This window comes from Heteronotia binoei, chromosome 10 (assembly GCF_032191835.1).
Source record: "Heteronotia binoei isolate CCM8104 ecotype False Entrance Well chromosome 10, APGP_CSIRO_Hbin_v1, whole genome shotgun sequence".
NCBI lineage: Eukaryota > Metazoa > Chordata > Lepidosauria > Squamata > Gekkonidae > Heteronotia > Heteronotia binoei.
Window position 1 is genome coordinate 19,144,067 of NC_083232.1, and position 8,328 is coordinate 19,152,394.

Here is an 8,328-nt window from a genome sequence, read left to right on the forward strand (position 1 = left end):
CTTTTCTGTAAATCACAGGTCCTGGGTTCAAATCCTTGTGCAGCCAGAAAACCCGCTGGGCCCTTTTAGCCTTTGATAGCCGCCGGTGACGTGGGAAATCCCTGAGAAACAAAGATCATCTACCCTGGCTAATAGTCCCCAGCTAAAGGACAGTAAAGACAGCAGAAACGCCCTGGGGGAAACCGATTGAGTCCTGTCGATCGCCTTCTGCAGCCTCTATTCTCATCCTCTAAGCCAGTGGGAGTTTTTTCCTTTCTCTTACAAGGTTACCGAACCTGTGACCTTTGTTGTTCAGTCGCACAGTCGAGTCCGACTCTTTGCGACCCCATGGACCAAGTCAGGCCAGCCCCTCCTGTCTTCCACCATCCTCCAAAGTCTGCTCAAATTCCTGTTTGTTACATCAGTGACGCTGTCCAGCCATTTCATCTTTTGCCGTCCCCTTCTTCTTTTGCCTTCTGTCTTTCCCAGCATCAGGATCTTCTCCAGGGAGTGCTCCCTTCTCATTTGGTGGCCAAAGCATTTGAGCTTCAGCATCTGACGTTCCAGGGAACAGTCTGGGTTGATTTCCCTTAGGACTGACTGATTTGATCTCCAAGGGACTCTCAAGATTCTTCTCCAGCACCACAGTTCAAAAGCATCTATTCCTACCCTTTACTAATTTAGACATTTATACCTCGCTTGTGTCGCCACTGGGGACCCAAAGCGGCTTACAGCGCTGGTCTCCAGCCCTCAGTTTCACCCGCACGACAGCCCTGTGAAGTGGGTTAGGCTGGGAAGGAGTTCTCCGGTCGGCTTCCGTAGCAGAGGAGGGGATTCCAGCGGGGCCTCCCTCCCAGATCCTCAACCCCACGTCCGGGCTGACTCTTCAGTCTCCTTCCCAGCTCCGGGCCTCCTTCTTCCTCCACGAGATTCTGTAAAAGGAGGTCAGATTCTAGGGCTCTGATCACAAATACTAAGTAAGTCACTTTAAATCCACTTTCCAACTGGATTTTTACTGTGTGAACTGGCAAAATCCAGTTGGGAAGTGCACTGAAAGTGCATTATTTGGTGTCTGTGGTCACAGCCTAGGTAGCCAAACCTGCGCAGGCTTCCCAAGGCACGGATGAATCCACAAACTGTCTGGAATCTCTCCCTCCAACCAAGGCCTTCGCCTTCACCTGTCCAAGCTCTCTGCTTTATCACGAGCCGCTTCTACCCAGGCTTCGACTCAAAGGCTGTGATCGCACACAGACATGCACTTTCAATTCATGAACTTTCCAACTGGGTTTTGCCAGTTCACACAGCGAAATCCAGTTGGAAAGTGCATTGGAAGCGGATTGAAAGTGCATGATTTAGTGTGGGGGACTGCAGCCAAATACGCCAAAGAAGAAGACTGGGCAGATCTCAGGGGATAATGAGCCTCGCTAAGCCAGTGGTGGGATGTTCGACGGGGACCGGACCCGGGTTCAAATCTCTTGCTTCCCGGGAAACTTACAGGGTGGCCTTGGGCCAGTCACGCTCTCTCAGCCTAAGTAAGATATCTCACACAGGCTTGTAAAACCAAGTTCGAGTCCCGTGGCGCCTTGAAGACCAACAAGACAGTTTTATTCTAGGTATAAGCTTTGGTGCGCGGGCAAAGGCAGGCGCCTTCGGGGGGGGGGGGGTGTAGGGCATAAAATGGAGACTCGTGTACAGCGCCCTGGGTTCTGGGGGGGACGCGGGCGGGGAGAAGCGAGATCAAACATACCAAACAAATACGCTTAGCGGATGCCCACAAGGCTCGACCCACCAGGATTTTAGATTGAAAACACCGTTTCTCCTCCACCCTCCCTCCTCGCCCGCCAGAGAGATGGTAGGTAAAGCTCGCAGGTGCCCACACTCTGCCTTTCTCCACCCACCCACAGGGACACGCCTTTCCTAACGAGAAAGAGGGGATCTCTTTGGCCGGACTTCCTCATTTCTCCATCCAGTCCTTTCCAGTGACCAGGCTGGGGAAGTCTGCCCTTGAGAGAAAGGCAGATCAGGGACTCTCTCCTTTCCCCACGGCAGGCGAGGTTCTCCCCCCCCCCGCCCCCACCGGTCACCAGCAGCCAAAGCCCCGCCTCTCCCTCTCCAGCCTGCCACTTCCTTCCCCCAACGGTAGGGGGCTCTCTTTCCCTCGTGCGGCTGCTCTGATGACCTGCCCAGTTGAGTTCACCCCTAGGCGCTGCCGGCAGACGCAGACCATGCCCAGGAAGTTCCTCTCACCCACCGTGGCTTTGCACCCATGCTCCCGCAGCCTCGCCAAGCTTATGCGTCGTTGGCAACTCTCTGGCCGCTCTCCAGGCCATCCTGTCCCAGTCTGGCGCCATGACTTCCTGGATCCTGTTTCCAGTTCCAGGGCTGAGTTCTGGAGCACACCAGGGCCAAGAGGCATGCTGCGCTTGGGGACATTTGCAGCACCGAGTTTCCTTCCTAGAACAGCGGCTCAGTGGCAGAGCAGCAGCTTTGTATGGAGAGAGTCCCAGGTTCGGTACCCGGGCAGGTCCAATGAAAAGGCTCCACACCACTAGCGGGTTTGTGATCCTCCGGAGATCTTGGGGAGCGCCGGTGCCGGTCAGAGCAGATTAGACCAGCCTTGACAGACCAGTGGTTCGCCTCCAGCCCCCAGGGCGTCCAGGAGCCAGGTTTGAAAGGCCTTCAGCCCCAGGCCAGGGAGTTTGGAGAGGGCTCCTTCTTCAGGGCGAGCTCCCAGGGGCTCTGAAACGTGGCCACCCCTTCCGCGAAGCGCAAAACGCTTTCGCCTTTCCCCATCTCGGTGCGCAAAGCTGGGCCCTGCGCGCATCCCTTGGGCCAGACGACCCACCAGCCAGCGTCTCTCGTGGCGCGCAGCAGGTGGAGGAGGTCCCCTTCTCGCCTCCAGGATTCCGAGGCGCGCAGCCTGCCCTGCGCTTCTCCTGTTTCGGAAAACCCCCGAGCGGAGGCAGTCAGCGCAGCCAGGCCTTGGGGAGCAACAGGCGACCCCCGGGAATGGCAGCCACGCAGTGAGAAAAAGCAGAGAAGGCCGCTGGACTTCAGCAGCGCCTCCTGGCCCCGGCGCCTGACTCTTTCCTTCTCCACCTCCCCCACCCCCACCACTGCAGGGGGCAGGCTGGCCAGCGGTGGCTCAGGCGCACCTGGCGCCCCCTCTGCAGCCGGTTGCTTTTTAGAGTATCTGCTTTGCATGCAGAAAGTCCCAGGTTCAATCCCCTACATCTCCAGTCGAAAGGACCAGGTAGTTGGGGTTCGGGGCAGGAAAGAGGTATACTTGGGAACCTGGAGAGCTGCTGGCAGTTTGAGTAGACCAGGGGTGTCAAACTCATTTTGGTGCTTGGGAGGGGCCACAGTGTGAGGGCTTCTAGTGTCCTGGCCCCACTGATGGACCTCCTGATGGCGCCTGGGTTTTTTTGGCCATTGTGTGACAAAGAGTGTTGGACTGGATGGGCCATTGGCCTGATCCAACATGGCTTCTCTTTTGTTCTTATGGAAGGGTCTCCCCACTCGGGCCAGTGCTCCACTTCAGGTTTCAGAGGTCTCCCTAGCAGGGTGGAACCAGCACTTGAAGTTCAGCACTGCTGGCAGCTGGATCCCTGGAGGGAGATTCTCAGACCTGTTCATGCTGGGGCTCCTTCCAGGGTCACCATTGGAACCATCCCTGCCCCATTTCCCAAACATATTCTTCAATCACCAGCCTGATTCTGCCATGGGGCACTGTTTGGGGTACTATTGTCCTTGCATCTCCCCGCTTTTCGCCATCATGTTACAAAACAATTTACAAATAAACCATAGGGTTTTCAAGGCAAGAGACCTTCAGAGGTGGTTTGCCATTGCCTGCCTCTGTGTAGCAACCCGGACTTCCTTGGTGGTCTCCCATCCAAATGCTAGCCAGGGCTGATCTTACTTAGCTTCCAAGATCTGAGGAGATCAGGCTTGCCTGGGCCACCGAGGTCGGGGCTGGCATTCCTGCTGGCTGCAATGATTCCCACTCCCACTGGGTCTGAAGCTTCGTGGGACCTTCCTGCTACAGTGGTGACTAAAGGAACTTCCATGTTCAGTGGCAGTCAATCTCATACCAGTGCCAGGAAGCCACATCAAGGGAAGACCTCAGCCTCCATGCCCTGTTGTTGGCCATCCAGAGTAACTGGCTGGCCACTGTGTGAGACAGGATGCTGGACTAGATGGACTAACCAAATTGGAGAGCCAGTTTGGTATAGTGGTTAAGTTGTGCGGACTCTTATCTGGGAGAACCGGGTTTGATTCCCCACTCCTCCACTTGCACCTGCTAGCATGGCCTTGGGTCAGCCATAGCTCTGGCAGAGGTTGTCCTTGGAAGGGCAGCTGCTGTGAGAGCCCTCTCCAGCCCCACCCACCTCACAGGGTGTCTGTTGTGGGGGAGGAAGGTAAAGAAGATTGTGACAGCTCTGAGACTCTTCGGAGTGGTGGGCGGGATATAAATCCAATATCTTCTTCTTCATCTTCTATTGGCCTGATCCAGCAGGGCTCTTCTGATGTTCTTCCAGTGCCTTTAGAAGATCCCCTTTGCACACCCGACAGCACCTCCAGAGCCAAGAGCTGATACCTACCTATTCTGTAGCATCCCTTTCAGGCTCTCTTGCCTGTCTCTACAGGCCAACACTTGGCCAACGCAGACTCTGGTCAACACTTCCTGCCTCTGTTTTTGTGGCTGCACATCCCTTAATAGCCCAGGCTAGCTTAATATCACCAGAGTCAGGAAGGTACAGGGCCACGGTCACTACTTGGATGGGAGACCACCATGGAAGACCAAGATTGCTGCAGGAAGGCAGGCCGTGATACAACATCAGAGCTCTGTGGGTTGGGCCACAGACATCATTACACACCTTCAGGGCAACTCATCATGCCACAGGCTTGCATTGTGCTCCCTGAAGTATCATCCAGGCCTTATGTCAGGGGGTGGCCAAACTTGTTTAACATAAGAGCCACATAGAAGAAATCTCAGATATTTGAGAGCCACAAGACATGAACATCAGAGGTTTGAGGGAGGGAAGGAAATAAGGAAATACATGGGGAGGGGGAGTACATGTGGAAAGAAAGCAACTTTAAATGCATTCTCAAAGCTGCTGATTGGGTTGGCATGGATAAGTGATTTAAAGAGACAAATGCTTTCTCCAAGCCAGCCATTGGGGTGTTGGGCTTCAAGAGCCACATGGTATGTGTGAAAGAGCCACATGTGGCTCTTGAGCCACAGTTTGGCCACCCCTGCCTTATGCCCTCTTGTCATACCTCCAGAAGAAGTGGTCGGCCACTGTGTGAGACAGATGCTGGACTTCATGGATCGCTGGTTTGACTTTTAGCACACTCATTCTTCAGCCAGCCCTTAAGAAAGCAACATTTCTAATCACTTTTTCCTTTTCCTTGCACTTCAGTTTGATTTACATAGTTACAGGCTTTTTTTTGTAGCAGGAACTCATTTGCATATTAGGCCACACACCACTGATGTAGCCAGTCCTCCAAGAGCTTACAGGGCTCTTAGTACTGGGCCTACTGTAAGCTCCACGAGGATTGGCTACATCAGGGGTGTGTGGCTTAATATGCAAAGGAATTTCTGCTGCAACCCCTCCCCCTCGTAGTTATATCTTTGCTTATATATATATTTGCTTTTGGTTACTCCTTTGAAATTGTAAATAATTTGGAACTGAAGCTGAAATACTTCCAAGCTCAATGATAATGATGAAAAGGAGTTACTGAAGTGCAAGGAAAAGAAAAAAGGGTCACGTTCCCATGAAAGAAAGAAAAAGATTTGAAGGCTGCTAAAACACAGGTGCCAGATCTGGCAACTTAGACCGTCACTTTAAAAGCTTCCTGGTCCCTGCCCTCTCCAATCAAAAAAGCTCTGATTGGTAATAAGTAGAGGAAAAGGCTGGTGGAGTGCTGGTCTGGAAACTCTACAGAGGCACTGCCAGATAAAATTGAACCCTGAGCTAAATTGTCTGTTCAGGCAGTTTCACATGGGTTCTCTCCCAGAGTCAACCTCTTCCTCCACCTTTAGGCTTCATCCTAAACATTTTAGACCCAAACCTCATGGCTTTGAAGTGTACATAAGAAGAACCCTGTTGGCTCAGACCAGGGGTCCATCTAGTCCAGCATCCCATCTCACACCAACAGTTCCTCCGGAGGTCCAACAACAGAGCAGAGAGGCCAAGGCCTTCCCCTGAGAAGAACATCAGAGGTTTGTTGGGAGCAGGGGGATTTTTGGTAGCAGGAACTCCTTTGCATATTAGGCCACACACCCCTGATGCAGCCAATCCTCCAAGAATTTACAGAGCTCTTCTTACAGGGCCTACTGTAAGCTCTTGGAGGATTGGCTACATCAGAGATGTGTGGCCTAATATGCAAAGGAGTTCCTGCTACAAAAAATGTCCTGGTTGGGAGTGGCAGTTTTCAGTTCCAGATTAAATCCTGTGGAGGCCCCTAGGCAATTGAAATCTTGGGTCCCCCCTTGTAAAAATATCTCCTAATATCTCCTGCAGGCACCTTCTCAAAAGCCCCTTTGACAAAGCTGCAGGAGAGAGGCAAACTGGCCCGGGACCCCTAAAGGTGTGGGGGCCCATAGGCCAGTGCCTATTTGGCCTATTTGTTAATCTGGTCCTGGCAATTGTCATCAAGTCACAGTTGATTTATGGCATTAAGAGGTGGCTTGCCAGCTACTGCCTGTTCAGAGGAGGCTTGCTGTTGCCTCCCCCCTCCGCCTCCATCCCAATCCTAAGGAGGGCCAACCCTGCTTAGCTTCCAAGATCTAAAGAGATCAGGCTAGCCTGGGCCATCCAGGTCAGGGCTTCAGAGGTTGACTGCCCCTGAATGTGGAAGTTCCCTTTAGTCACCCTGGCTAGTAGACCTCTTCACTGATAGAGCCAGTTTGATGAAGTGGTGAAGTGTGCGGACTCTTACCTAGGAGAACCAGATTTGATTCCCCACTCCTCCACTTACGGCTGTTGAAATGGCTTTGGGTCAGCCATAGCTATTGCAGGAGTTGTCCTTGAAAGGGCAGCTGCTGTGAGAGCCCTCTCAGCTCCACCCACCTCACAGGGTATCTGTTGTGGGAGCAGAAGCTAAAGGAGATTGTGAGCCGCTCTGAGTCTCTGATTCAGAGAGAAGGGGGGGGGGTATAAATCTGCAGTCCTTCTTCTTGTTCCTCTTTGAAGCTGTCTATCCCCATTTTAAAGCTGTCTATGCCTGTGGCCACCACCATGCCCTCTAGCAGTGACTTCCGCACTTTATGGAGGGTTCAGACCTCCCTGTCTGCTCTTCCCAATGAATTCCCACTGCTAGGCTGGCCCCCCTGGTGCAAGTTCCCTCTCTGCAGTGAGGGCAAGCCCGGCTGAAGTGATTCCGCTGCTTCATTATTCCACATCATGATTCAGTCATATAAAAGATGTGAGGTCGCGGCTATTTTTATCACTTTTCGCTAAAAATAACTCAACGGGTAGCCTCTTACTTTGCATTATTTAAGGGCAGGGAGAGGCCCTGGAGCATCTTCCCTGGGTAGTCGAGTTTGCAAAGGACTTATTTTAAAACTTTCCAAGGTTCAGTGCCTTGATGTAATTTGCTCATAGAAATGCAGCGACAACCATAGCGAAGAAGGTTTATCCTTCCGAAGGGTGAGGAAGGAAAACCCCAGGTGCAAATGTGTGTTGGTGGATTTTTTTTAACAGACACCTCCTCTGTCACCTTGTGAGTGTCAAGCCCTGGAGTTCTGGAACTGGTTTTAAACTCTGCAATATTTATCAGGCAAATGAGATTGTGAGCCGCTCTGAGATTCGGAGTGGAGGGCAGGATATAAATCCATCATCATCATCAGCAGCAGCAGCAGCATCTTCTTCTTCTTCTGGTCAAATGCTTTTCTTTCTTGCAGTGAAACAATCTAAGGCACTTTTCCTATTCGTGCCCTGCTGGAAAAGAAATGGAATTGGTACAAGAGTGCATTTATCCTTGTTTTCTTATCACATTCTTATTATCCCATGGAGGGCAGGGATTTCCTCTCCCCTGTTTTATCCTTACAACAACCTTGTGAGGTAGGGAGCAGCACGGCTGAGTGGAGATCTGTACCCAAGTCTCCTGCCCTCTAACCACTACACTGCACTGTAGGCAAAACAGCTCCCATTCTTTCAGCGGGGAAAGGTGGTAGAAAATTTCTAAGTGGGTTAAGTATCCAGTAGACTTTCTGGTTCATCTTTTCCTCACGTTGCTTTAAACGCACTTGGACACAACCCATTGATAGCTTCTCTCAAGTCTGCCCCACCAAAAGAAGTGGGAACCCCTCAAGAGAGTTAGTACACTTTGGGGGGCACACAG